Source organism: Rhinolophus sinicus, chromosome 11 (genome assembly GCF_057876585.1).
Source record: "Rhinolophus sinicus isolate RSI-liver-muscle chromosome 11, RSI-T2T, whole genome shotgun sequence".
Classification (NCBI taxonomy): Eukaryota; Metazoa; Chordata; class Mammalia; order Chiroptera; family Rhinolophidae; genus Rhinolophus; species Rhinolophus sinicus.
In genome coordinates, this window is record NC_142511.1 from 27,064,291 (window position 1) to 27,076,719 (window position 12,429).

Here is a 12,429-nt window from a genome sequence, read left to right on the forward strand (position 1 = left end):
AGCAGGCTCTTGGAGTGCCGGGAGCCGGGTCCCAGTGCCTAAGGCCATACCACCCTGAACGCAGCAGATCTCCTCTGATCTCGGAAGCGAAGCAGGGTCTGTCCTGGTTAGTACTTGGATGGGAGACCGCCTGGGAATACCTGTTGGCTTTTGCTAGCGTCTCCTTTTGCATCGCCGCTCCGGCGTGGCTCCCTCCGAACCCCTGCCGCCCCTTGCCCCTCTGCAGCCTCCCAGCCAGCCGCAGGTCCCCCTGACCAGCAGAGGGTCAGCCGCCCGGCACTACAAGCTGGCAGCCCCGGCCGCACACCAGGCCCGTGGGCCAGGGCTCCCCCCACACACCCTCCTCTCAGTCCTCTTCGGTCCCGCAGGCCGTCATCGCGAATCCTTCGCCGACTCGCGGTCGCCGCCACCGCCGCCTGCGCCAAAGCCACCGCCACCACCGGGCTCCCCACCCCCCCCACCCCCCCACCCCCCCACCCCCCACCCCCGCCAGCGCTGCCCTCGCCCCCGCCCCTGTCCCCGCCCCCGCCGCCGCCACCGCCAAACTCCCTCAAACTCCCTCCTGTGCTCTCCCCACCTCGGCCGCCAGCACCGCGCTCCCCATCTCCGCCACCAGTGCTGCCCTCTCCCCCACCCCCGCCCCCGCCGCCGCCATATCCGTACTCCCTCAATTCCCTCCTCCGCTCTCCCCGCCTCCAGCACCGCCATCTCCCCCGCCCCCGCCCCAGACCCCCGCAGCCACCATCGCCATACTCCCTCAGTCTCCCGCCTCTGCTCTCCCGGCCTCCGCCGCCAGCACCGCCCTCACGCCCTCCCCCGCCCCCGCTGCCGCCATTGCCGCACTCCCTCAATTCCCTCCTCTGCTCTCCCCGCCTCCAGCACCGCCATCTTCCCAGCCCCCGCCCCAGCCCCCGCCGCCACCAATGCCATACTCGCTCAGTCTCCCACCTCTGCTCTCCCGGCCTCCGCCGCCAGCACCGCCCTCACGCCCTCCCCAGCCCCCGCCGCCACCGCCGCCGCCATCGGCCCCCGTGTCCCAGCGCCCACCGTCAAAGCCCCCATTGTCGCCGCCGCCATCGCCGCCCTGGCGCCATCCACGCGGTTGCCATCGCCTACCTCGCCACCCTCCCCTGCCTCCGCCGCCGCCGCCGCCGCCGCCGCAGCCGCCCCCGCCGCCGCCGCGGGGTCCTCCCACAACTCCCAGGCCCAGGGTTGCCTGCTGGTTCAGGCCTCAAACAGCCTTGGGGCTGCGGTTGGGGGTAAACCTGGTGGCGGTAGGGGGGCGGGTTGTATGCCGGTCTGGGTGCCGGGAGTCCCAGGATGCCAGAGTTCCACGACTTCTGGCACCATCAGGGAAGTGGCAGTGTCCCATGGAGCCCCGGGTGGCGCGAAGGGGCCTCGCTGTCGGCCAGGAGTAGCCCGCCGCCCACGCCAGGGGCATTAGGAAGAGGCGGGGAGCCGGACTGGGGGGGGACGCGGTGCTGGCAGAGCCGGCCCGCGGGTCGATGCTCGCCACCGGAGCGGCTCATCTGCATGGCGGGCGCTCACGAGACAGGCCGGGAGCAGGCTCTTGGGGCGCGGGAGCCGGGTATCAGCGTCTACGGCCATACCACCCTGAACGCGCCCGATCTCCTCTGATCTCGGGAGCTAAGCAGGGAGGGGCCTGGTTAGTACTTGCATGGGAGACCTCCTGGGAATACCTGTAGGCTTTTGCTCGCCTCTCCTTTTGCGCCGCCGCCCCGGCGTGCCTCCCTCCGAATCCCTGCCGCCCCTTGCCCCTCTGCAACCCCTGCAGCCGCCCAGCCAGCCGAAGGTCCCCCTGGCCAGAGGAGGGACAGCCGCCCAGCACTACAAGCTCGCATCCCCGGCCGCACACCAGGCCTGTCGGCCAGGGCTCCCCCCCTCTCCCTCTTCTTAGTGCTCTTCGCCGAGGCAGGCCGTCAGCCTGCAGCAGTCAGCCGCGTCTAGGTCGCCGCCGCCGCCACCGCCATCGCAGGGCTCCCTCTCGCTCCCCGACCCTGCCGCCGCCGCAACCCCCAACGCCCAAGCCCAGGGCTGCCTGCCGGCGCAGGCTTCCACCAGGCTCTCTCCATCCCAGGACGTGCCGGTCCTTTGCACCTCGGCCCGAGCCCAGGGGACGCCCATCCCTGCGCCTGCCCCTGGGCCCCGAGACACAGGATCGGCGTGTCCTCGGGCAAACGGGACGCCCACCCGCCCCGCCCCACCGGAGTCTTCTGTCTCCGCGGGCAGGCACCTCTCCCCACACCCCCGCGCGTCCCCTCCCGTCTCCCACAAGAGCCAGGAGCCCTCCCTTCCCGCCGGCCACGGTGTCCCCGACACAAAGGGCACAAAGAGCCGGGACAAACCAGGGGACGGCGGGAGCAGCACCCCAACACACCACGCGCCATCGACTCCAGGGGAGACCGCCACAAGGGAAGAGCAGGCACGCAGGCACACAATCCTCACAACCAGGGTGCCTGGGGGCTGCCACTCTCCTCCCGCGGGCGGGTCCCTGGGCGGGGCTCAGAGCCCACTGGCCCTCCGGAGACCCTGGCGGCCCGCCCCGGGGGCTTCAATGGTGACTGCCAACGCCAGGGCAATGCCTCCTTGGCGGAGCCCAGCCCCGGGCACGACCACACTCCGGTGGAGAAGCCACCACTTCAACACAGCCTCAGTGCGTCTGTCCCAGTCCGTGTGCCCGAATGTGCGTCCCTCCCACCCTCCCCCACCCCATGTCTGTCTGGCTCTGTGACGTGCCTGTTGGGTTCTGGCTCTGGCTCAGGAGCTCTCTCCCCGCGTGCCAGCCCCCTCTTTCTCTGTCTCTGTCCATGTCTCTCTGTATGTCTAGACACATACATGTACATATACGTGTATATTTCCATCTCGCTCCCTCTTACTCCTCCTCCCGTTCTGTCTGTCTGTCCCTGTCCTGCGGGGACTCTAGTCCCTCTGCCCGCACAAGAACGCAGGATTTGGCGAGGCCAAGAAGGAACACCCACAGAGCCACGGATAGGGGGCTCATAGCACCATGTCTCACGGGCGGCTGGCTTGGAGACACGGCAAGCCGGAGCCGCCCGATCCCCCACCTGCTGGCCGATTCTCTGCCAACCAACAGACCCACCAAGCCGGCCCACTGCAGTCCGCGCCCCTCTGCAATTTGCAGTCCACCATCCGCGCTTCCTAGCTTGGCCACCGCAGCTCTGCCGGTGTCCAATGGCCAACTGGCAACAGCTGAAGGCCAAGCGGTAACAGCTGATGTCAGTGCAGCCCCACGCAGTACCCCCGTCCCCCGGTACCCCCGTCTCCCCGTCACCCCTGTCTCCGTTCCCCCGGTTCCCCGTCATCCTGTCCCCCGTCTCCCGGGTCCCCCGTCCCCACGTTCCACCATCCCCCCTATTCCGGTCCCCCCCCCCCCGTCCCCTGTTCCCCCCGTCCCCTGATCCCCCTGTTCCCCCGTACCCCCATCCACCCTCTCCCAGTCCACACGTCCCCCGGTGGCCCGTCCCCCCAGTCCCCCCACGCCCCTGGTCCACCCGTCCCCCATTCCCTCGTCTCCCGGTACCCCCCTCCCCGGGTCCCCCGACCCCCGTTCCCCCGTCTCCCGGTCCTCCGTCTCGCGGTCCACCTGTCCCCCGGTCCCCCAGTCCCCACGTCTCCCCGTCCCCCCGTCCCTCCTTCGCCTGGTCCCCCCGTCCCCCCATACCCCCGGTCTCCTGTTCCCCGGTCCCCCGTCTCCTGGTCCCCCGGTCCCCCGGTTCCCCCGGCGCCCAGGCGCCCTTCTACCGGTCCCCCCGTTCCCCGGTCGCCCCGTCTCCCGGTCCCCAGTCTCCCGGTCCCCTGTCTCCCGGTCGCCCGGTCTTCCGGTCCCCCGGTCCTCCGTCCAGTGTTACCCCCTTCCCCGGTCCCCCGGTCCCCCCATCTCCCTGTCCCTCTGTCTCCCGGTCCGGCCACACACCCATCCCCCCGTCTCCCGGTCCCCCGTCTCCCGGTCGCCCGGTCCCCAGGTCCCCCGTCTCCCGGTCCCCTCATCCCCTGGACCCCCAACCCCCGGTCCCTGGTCCCCCGGTCCCCCAGTCCCCCGGTTACCCCATCGCCCTGGCCCCCGTCTACCGATCCCCCAGATCTCCGTTCGCCCCGTCTTCCGGTCCTCCCGTCCCACAGTCTCCCGTCTCCCGGTGTCCCATCTCCCGGTCACCCCGTCCCCGGTCCCCCGTCTCGCGGTCCCCCGTCTCCTAGTCGCCCCGTTCCCCGGTACCCGATCTCCCGGTCCCCTCATCCCCCAGTCCCCCAACCCCCGGTCCCCCGGTCCCCCCGTCCCCCGGTCCCCGGTCCCCCGGTCCCCCCATCTCCCGGTCCACTGGTACCCCCGTCCCCCCAGTCCATTCATGCCCCTGGTCACCCCGTCGCCCGGTCCCCTATCCCCCGGTCCCCCCAACCTCCGGTCCCCCGGTCCGCGGGTCCCCTGGTCCCCTCATCCGCCGTTCCCCCGGTCCCCCCCGTCTCCGTTGCCCCGGTCCCCCCGTCCCCCGGTCCCCCCGTACCCCGGTCCCCCCGACCCTCCAGTCCCCCTGTCCCTCTGTCTCCCGGTCCCCCCGTCACCCAGGCCCCCCGGCCCCAGGTCCCCCATCTCCCGGTCCCCCCGTCTCACGGTCCCCCGTTCCCCCGTTTCCCGGTCCCCCCCTCCCCATGTCCCTCGTCCCCCAGTACCCTCGTACTCCTGTCCCTCCATCCACCGGTCTCCTGGTCCCTCCGTCCCACCGTCCGCCAGTCCCACCGTCCTCTCATTCCCCCAATCCCCCAGTCCCCCAGTCTCCCTGTCCCCCAATTCCCCGGTCTCCCTTTCCCCTGGTACCGTGTCCCCCCATCTCCCGGTCCCCCCGTCCCCTGGTCCCACTGTCTCCCAGTACCCAGTCCCCCTGTCCCCCCGGTCCCCCGGTCCCCTTGTCCCCCCATCCCCCAGACCCCCGGCCCCCCGGCCCTCTCGTACTCCCGTCCCCCCATCTTCCGGTCACCCCTTCCCCCCGTCCCACATGCCCCCGTCTCCCAGACCCCCCGTCCCCCGGTTCTCCCAGTTCCAACGGTCTCCCTGTCCCCCTGCCCCCCTTCCCCCATCTCCTGGTACCCCGTCCCCCGGTACCCCCGCCCCGGGTTCCTACAGACCCACCGTTCTCCCTGTCCCCCCTCTTACACCCGTCTCCCGGTCCCCTGTCCCCCGGTCCTCCCGTCCCCCGGTCCCCCTGTCCCCCCGTTCTGTCTGTCGGTCCCTGTCCTGCGGGGACTCTAGTCCCTCTGCCCGCACAAGAACCCAGGATTTGGCGAGGCCAAGAAGGAACACCAACAGAGCCACGGATAGGGAGCTCATAGCACCATGTCTCACGGGCGGCTGGCTTGGAGACACGGCAAGCCGGAGCCGCCCGATCCCCTACCTGCCGGCCGATTCTCTGCCAACCAACAGACTCACCAAGCCGGCCCACTGCAGTCCGCGCCCCTCTGCAATTTGCAGTCCACCATCCGCGCTTCCTAGCTTGGCCACCGCAGCTCTGCCAGTGGCCAATGGCCAACTGGCAACAGCTGATGGCCAAGCGGTAACAGCTGATGTCCGTGCAGCCCCCACGCAGCACCCCTCCACGCGAGGCCCAGAGCCTGGAAAGTGCTCTCTGCAAGTCTGTCCCCACAGTCCCCGTCTGTCTCTCTCCACCTACCTCTTGCTCCGTCTCTGGCCTTCTCTCATCCTCTCTCTGAACACCCTGGGTCAGGAGAGGTGATGTGTAGCCAGTGAAGTGACCAGTGATCGGGCGGGACGCCGGTCGCTGATGAGGGGCGAGGGCCCAGACAGAAGGCTGTGTGACGAAGGGTGGCGGCAGTCTGGAGGTGCTGCCCCCTGGTCGCGGGTGGCTCTCCCTGGCTTTGGGCCAGTGGGTGGGGCCGGCCAGGGCCAGGGCCTGGGTTGCACGTCCCTAGGGTGGAGGGGACTGAGAGGACCCTGCGACCCCCTCGGTGGCCCTGAGTGGTGGGGACAAAACAGCAGCAAGGAGGGTGTGCGGTTGTGGGGCTGGGGGGGGGGATGAGAGGGGTTGGGGTAGGGCGGCGTGGTAAAAGCCATTCCGGGCGTGGGGAGTCCCAGGATGCCAGGGCGCCCAGACATATGTCACAGTCAGGGAAGTGACAGAGGCCTGTGGAGCCACTGGGGGGCGCGAAGGGGCCTCGCTGCGGGCCAGGAGTAGCCCGTCGCCCACACCAGCGGCGACCGGAGGAGGCGGGGAGCGGGCGGGAGGCACTCGGGCAGACATGCTCGCCACCCGAGCGGCCCAGCAGCATGGCGCGTGCGCTCAGGAGGCAAGTCGGGAGCAGGCTCTTGGAGTGCCGGGAGCCGGGTCCCAGTGCCTAAGGCCATACCACCCTGAACGCAGCAGATCTCGTCTGATCTCGGAAGCGAAGCAGGGTCTGTCCTGGTTAGTACTTGGATGGGAGACCGCCTGGGAATACCTGTTGGCTTTTGCTAGCGTCTCCTTTTGCATCGCCGCTCCGGCGTGGCTCCCTCCGAACCCCTGCCGCCCCTTGCCCCTCTGCAGCCTCCCAGCCAGCCGCAGGTCCCCCTGACCAGCAGAGGGTCAGCCGCCCGGCACTACAAGCTGGCAGCCCCGGCCGCACACCAGGCCCGTGGGCCAGGGCTCCCCCCACACACCCTCCTCTCAGTCCTCTTCGGTCCCGCAGGCCGTCATCGCGAATCCTTCGCCGACTCGCGGTCGCCGCCACCGCCGCCTGCGCCAAAGCCACCGCCACCACCGGGCTCCCCACCCCCCCCACCCCCCCACCCCCCACCCCCCCCCCCCCGCCAGCGCTGCCCTCGCCCCCGCCCCTGTCCCCGCCCCCGCCGCCGCCACCGCCAAACTCCCTCAAACTCCCTCCTGTGCTCTCCCCACCTCGGCCCCGCGCTCCCCATCTCCGCCACCAGTGCTGCCCTCTCCCCCACCCCCGCCCCCGCCGCCGCCATATCCGTACTCCCTCAATTCCCTCCTCCGCTCTCCCCGCCTCCAGCACCGCCATCTCCCCCGCCCCCGCCCCAGACCCCCGCAGCCACCATCGCCATACTCCCTCAGTCTCCCGCCTCTGCTCTCCCGGCCTCCGCCGCCAGCACCGCCCTCACGCCCTCCCCCGCCCCCGCTGCCGCCATTGCCGCACTCCCTCAATTCCCTCCTCTGCTCTCCCCGCCTCCAGCACCGCCATCTTCCCAGCCCCCGCCCCAGCCCCCGCCGCCACCAATGCCATACTCGCTCAGTCTCCCACCTCTGCTCTCCTGGCCTCCGCCGCCAGCACCGCCCTCACGCCCTCCCCAGCCCCCGCCGCCACCGCCGCCGCCATCGGCCCCCGTGTCCCAGCGCCCACCGTCAAAGCCCCCATTGTCGCCGCCGCCATCGCCGCCCTGGCGCCATCCACGCGGTTGCCATCGCCTACCTCGCCACCCTCCCCTGCCTCCGCCGCCGCCGCCGCCGCCGCCGCAGCCGCCCCCGCCGCCGCCGCGGGGTCCTCCCACAACTCCCAGGCCCAGGGTTGCCTGCTGGTTCAGGCCTCCACCAGCCTTGGGGCTGCGGTTGGGGGTAAACCTGGTGGCGGTAGGGGGGCGGGTTGTATGCCGGTCTGGGTGCCGGGAGTCCCAGGATGCCAGAGTTCCACGACTTCTGGCACCATCAGGGAAGTGGCAGTGTCCCATGGAGCCCCGGGTGGCGCGAAGGGGCCTCGCTGTCGGCCAGGAGTAGCCCGCCGCCCACGCCAGGGGCATTAGGAAGAGGCGGGGAGCCGGACTGGGGGGGGACGCGGTGCTGGCAGAGCCGGCCCGCGGGTCGATGCTCGCCACCGGAGCGGCTCATCTGCATGGCGGGCGCTCACGAGACAGGCCGGGAGCAGGCTCTTGGGGCGCGGGAGCCGGGTCCCAGCGTCTACGGCCATACCACCCTGAACGCGCCCGATCTCCTCTGATCTCGGGAGCTAAGCAGGGAGGGGCCTGGTTAGTACTTGCATGGGAGACCGCCTGGGAATACCTGTAGGCTTTTGCTCGCCTCTCCTTTTGCGCCGCCGCCCCGGCGTGCCTCCCTCCGAATCCCTGCCGCCCCTTGCCCCTCTGCAACCCCTGCAGCCGCCCAGCCAGCCGAAGGTCCCCCTGGCCAGAGGAGGGACAGCTGCCCAGCACTACAAGCTCGCATCCCCGGCCGCACACCAGGCCTGTCGGCCAGGGCTCCCCCCCTCTCCCTCTTCTTAGTGCTCTTCGCCGAGGCAGGCCGTCAGCCTGCAGCAGTCAGCCGCGTCTAGGTCGCCGCCGCCGCCACCGCCATCGCAGGGCTCCCTCTCGCTCCCCGACCCTGCCGCCGCCGCAACCCCCAACGCCCAAGCCCAGGGCTGCCTGCCGGCGCAGGCTTCCACCAGGCTCTCTCCATCCCAGGACGTGCCGGTCCTTTGCACCTCGGCCCGAGCCCAGGGGACGCCCATCCCTGCGCCTGCCCCTGGGCCCCGAGACACAGGATCGGCGTGTCCTCGGGCAAACGGGACGCCCACCCGCCCCGCCCCACCGGAGTCTTCTGTCTCCGCGGGCAGGCACCTCTCCCCACACCCCCGCGCGTCCCCTCCCGTCTCCCACAAGAGCCAGGAGCCCTCCCTTCCCGCCGGCCACGGTGTCCCCGACACAAAGGGCACAAAGAGCCGGGACAAACCAGGGGACGGCGGGAGCAGCACCCCAACACACCACGCGCCATCGACTCCAGGGGAGACCGCCACAAGGGAAGAGCAGGCACGCAGGCACACAATCCTCACAACCAGGGTGCCTGGGGGCTGCCACTCTCCTCCCGCGGGCGGGTCCCTGGGCAGGGCTCAGAGCCCACTGGCCCTCCGGAGACCCTGGCGGCCCGCCCCGGGGGCTTCAATGGTGACTGCCAACGCCAGGGCAATGCCTCCTTGGCGGAGCCCATCCCCGGGCACGACCACACTCCGGTGGAGAAGCCACCACTTCAACACAGCCTCAGTGCGTCTGTCCCAGTCCGTGTGCCCGAATGTGCGTCCCTCCCACCCTCCCCCACCCCATGTCTGTCTGGCTCTGTGACGTGCCTGTTGGGTTCTGGCTCTGGCTCAGGAGCTCTCTCCCCGCGTGCCAGCCCCCTCTTTCTCTGTCTCTGTCCATGTCTCTCTGTATGTCTAGACACATACATGTACATATACGTGTATATTTCCATCTCGCTCCCTCTTACTCCTCCTCCCGTTCTGTCTGTCTGTCCCTGTCCTGCGGGGACTCTAGTCCCTCTGCCCGCACAAGAACGCAGGATTTGGCGAGGCCAAGAAGGAACACCCACAGAGCCACGGATAGGGGGCTCATAGCACCATGTCTCACGGGCGGCTGGCTTGGAGACACGGCAAGCCGGAGCCGCCCGATCCCCCACCTGCTGGCCGATTCTCTGCCAACCAACAGACCCACCAAGCCGGCCCACTGCAGTCCGCGCCCCTCTGCAATTTGCAGTCCACCATCCGCGCTTCCTAGCTTGGCCACCGCAGCTCTGCCGGTGTCCAATGGCCAACTGGCAACAGCTGAAGGCCAAGCGGTAACAGCTGATGTCAGTGCAGCCCCACGCAGTACCCCCGTCCCCCGGTACCCCCGTCTCCCCGTCACCCCTGTCTCCGTTCCCCCGGTTCCCCGTCTTCCTGTCCCCCGTCTCCCGGGTCCCCCGTCCCCACGTTCCACCATCCCCCCTATTCCGGTCCCCCCCGTCCCCTGTTCCCCCCGTCCCCTGATCCCCCTGTTCCCCCGTACCCCCATCCACCCTCTCCCAGTCCACCCGTCCCCCGGTGCCCCCGTCCCCCCAGTGCCCCATCCCCCGTCCCCCGCTCCCCCGTCCCCCCAGTACCCCCACGCCCCTGGTCCACCCGTCCCCCATTCCTTCGTCTCCAGGTCCCCCCCTCCCCGGGTCCCCCGACCCCCGTTCCCCCGTCTCCCGGTCCTCCGTCTCGCGGTCCACCTGTCCCCCGGTCCCCCAGTCCCAACGTCTCCCCGTCCCCCTGTCCCTCCTTCGCCTGGTCCCCCCGTCCCCCCATACCCCCGGTCTCCCGTTCCCCGGTCCCCCGTCTCCTGGTCCCCTGGTCCCCCGGTTCCCCCGGCGCCCAGCCGCCCTTCTACCGGTCCCCCCGTTCCCCGGTCGCCCCGTCTCCCGGTCCCCAGTCTCCCGGTCCCCTGTCTCCCGGTCGCCCGGTCTTCCGGTCCCCCGGTCCTCCGTCCAGTGTTACCCCCTTCCCCCGGTCCCCCGGTCACCCCATCTCCCTGTCCCTCTGTCTCCCGGTCCGGCCGCACACCCATCCCCCGTCTCCCGGTCCCCCGTCTCCCGGTCGCCCGGTCCCCAGGTCCCCCGTCTCCCGGTCCCCTCATCCCCTGGACCCCCAACCCCCGGTCCCTGGTCCCCCGGTCCCCCAGTCCCCCGGTTACCCCATCGCCCTGGCCCCCGTCTACCGATCTCCCAGTTCTCCGTTCGCCCCGTCTTCCGGTCCTCCCGTCCCACAGTCTCCCGTCTCCCGGTGTCCCATCTCCCGGTCACCCTGTCCCCGGTCCCCGTCTCGCGGTCCCCCGTCTCCTAGTCGCCCCGTTCCCCGGTACCCGATCTCCCGGTCCCCTCATCCCCCAGTCCCCCAACCCCCGGTCCCCCGGTCCCCCCGTCCCCCGGTCCCCGGTCCCCCGGTCCCCCCATCTCCCGGTCCACTGGTACCCCCGTCCCCCCAGTCCATTCATGCCCCTGGTCACCCCGTCGCCCGGTCCCCTATCCCCCGGTCCCCCCAACCTCCGGTCCCCCGGTCCGCGGGTCCCCTGGTCCCCCCATCCGCCGTTCCCCCGGTCCCCCCCCGTCTCCGTTGACCCGGTCCCCCCGTCCCCCGGTCCCCCCGTCCCCCGGTCCCCCCGACCCTCCAGTCCCCCTGTCCCTCTGTCTCCCGGTCCCCCCGTCACCCCGGCCCCCCGGCCCCAGGTCCCCCATCTCCCGGTCCCCCCGTCTCACGGTCCCCCGTTCCCCCGTTTCCCGGTCCCCCCCTCCCCATGTCCCTCGTCCCCCAGTACCCTCGTACTCCTGTCCCTCCATCCACCGGTCTCCTGGTCCCTCCGTCCCACCGTCCGCCAGTCCCACCGTCCTCTCATTCCCCCAATCCCCCAGTCCCCCAGTCTCCCTGTCCCCCAATTCCCCGGTCTCCCTTTCCCCTGGTACCGTGTCCCCCCATCTCCCGGTCCCCCCGTCCCCTGGTCCCACTGTCTCCCAGTACCCAGTCCCCCTGTCCCCCCCGTTCCCCCTTCCCCTTGTCCCCCCATCCCCCAGTCCCCCCGTCCCCCCGGCCCTCTCGTACTCCCGTCCCCCCATCTTCCGGTCACCCCTTCCCCCCGTCCCACATGCCCCCGTCTCCCAGACCCCCCGTCCCCCGGTTCTCCCAGTTCCAACGGTCTCCCTGTCCCCCTGCCCCCCTTCCCCCATCTCCTGGTACCCCGTCCCCCGGTACCCCCGCCCCGGGTTCCTACAGTCCCACCGTTCTCCCTGTCCCCCCCTTACACCCGTCTCCCGGTCCCCTGTCCCCCGGTCCTCCCGTCCCCCGGTCCCCCTGTCCCCCCGTTCGGTCTGTCGGTCCCTGTCCTGCGGGGACTCTAGTCCCTCTGTCCGCACAAGAACCCAGGATTTGGCGAGGCCAAGAAGGAACACCAACAGAGCCACGGATAGGGGGCTCATAGCACCATGTCTCACGGGCGGCTGGCTTGGAGACACGGCAAGCCGGAGTCGCCCGATCCCCAACCTGCCGGCCGATTCTCTGCCAACCAACAGACCCACCAAGCCGGCCCACTGCAGTCCGCGCCCCTCTGCAAATTGCAGTCCACCATCCGCGCTTCCTAGCTTGGCCACCGCAGCTCTGCCAGTGGCCAATGGCCAACTGGCAACAGCTGATGGCCAAGCGGTAACAGCTGATGTCCGTGCAGCCCCCACGCAGCACCCCTCCACGCGAGGCCCAGAGCCTGGAAAGTGCTCTCTGCAAGTCTGTCCCCACAGTCCCCGTCTGTCTCTCTCCGCCTACCTCTTGCTCCGTCTCTGGCCTTCTCTCATCCTCTCTCTCAACACCCTGGGTCAGGAGAGGTGATGTGTAGCCAGTGAAGTGACCAGTGATCGGGCGGGACGCCGGTCGCTGATGAGGGGCGAGGGCCCAGACAGAAGGCTGTGTGACGAAGGGTGGCGGCAGTCTGGAGGTGCTGCCCCCTGGTCGCGGGTGGCTCTCCCTGGCTTTGGGCCAGTGGGTGGGGCCGGCCAGGGCCAGGGCCTGGGTTGCACGTCCCTAGGGTGGAGGGGACTGAGAGGACCCTGCGACCCCCTCGGTGGCCCTGAGTGGTGGGGACAGCACAGCAGCAAGGGGGGGTGTGCGGTTGTGGGGCTG

The 12,429-nt window shown here is 70.7% G+C and overlaps 3 pseudogenes; all 3 read left to right on the forward strand.

Annotated features, from left to right (window-relative positions):
* Positions 1 to 1,596: 1,596 nt before the first annotated feature.
* Positions 1,597 to 1,716, forward strand: LOC148756716 (5S ribosomal RNA; annotated as a pseudogene).
* A 4,666-nt stretch (positions 1,717 to 6,382) lies between these two features.
* On the forward strand, positions 6,383 to 6,502 carry LOC148756717 (5S ribosomal RNA; annotated as a pseudogene).
* Positions 6,503 to 7,935: 1,433 nt separating this feature from the next.
* Positions 7,936 to 8,055, forward strand: LOC148756718 (5S ribosomal RNA; annotated as a pseudogene).
* Positions 8,056 to 12,429: the final 4,374 nt, after the last annotated feature.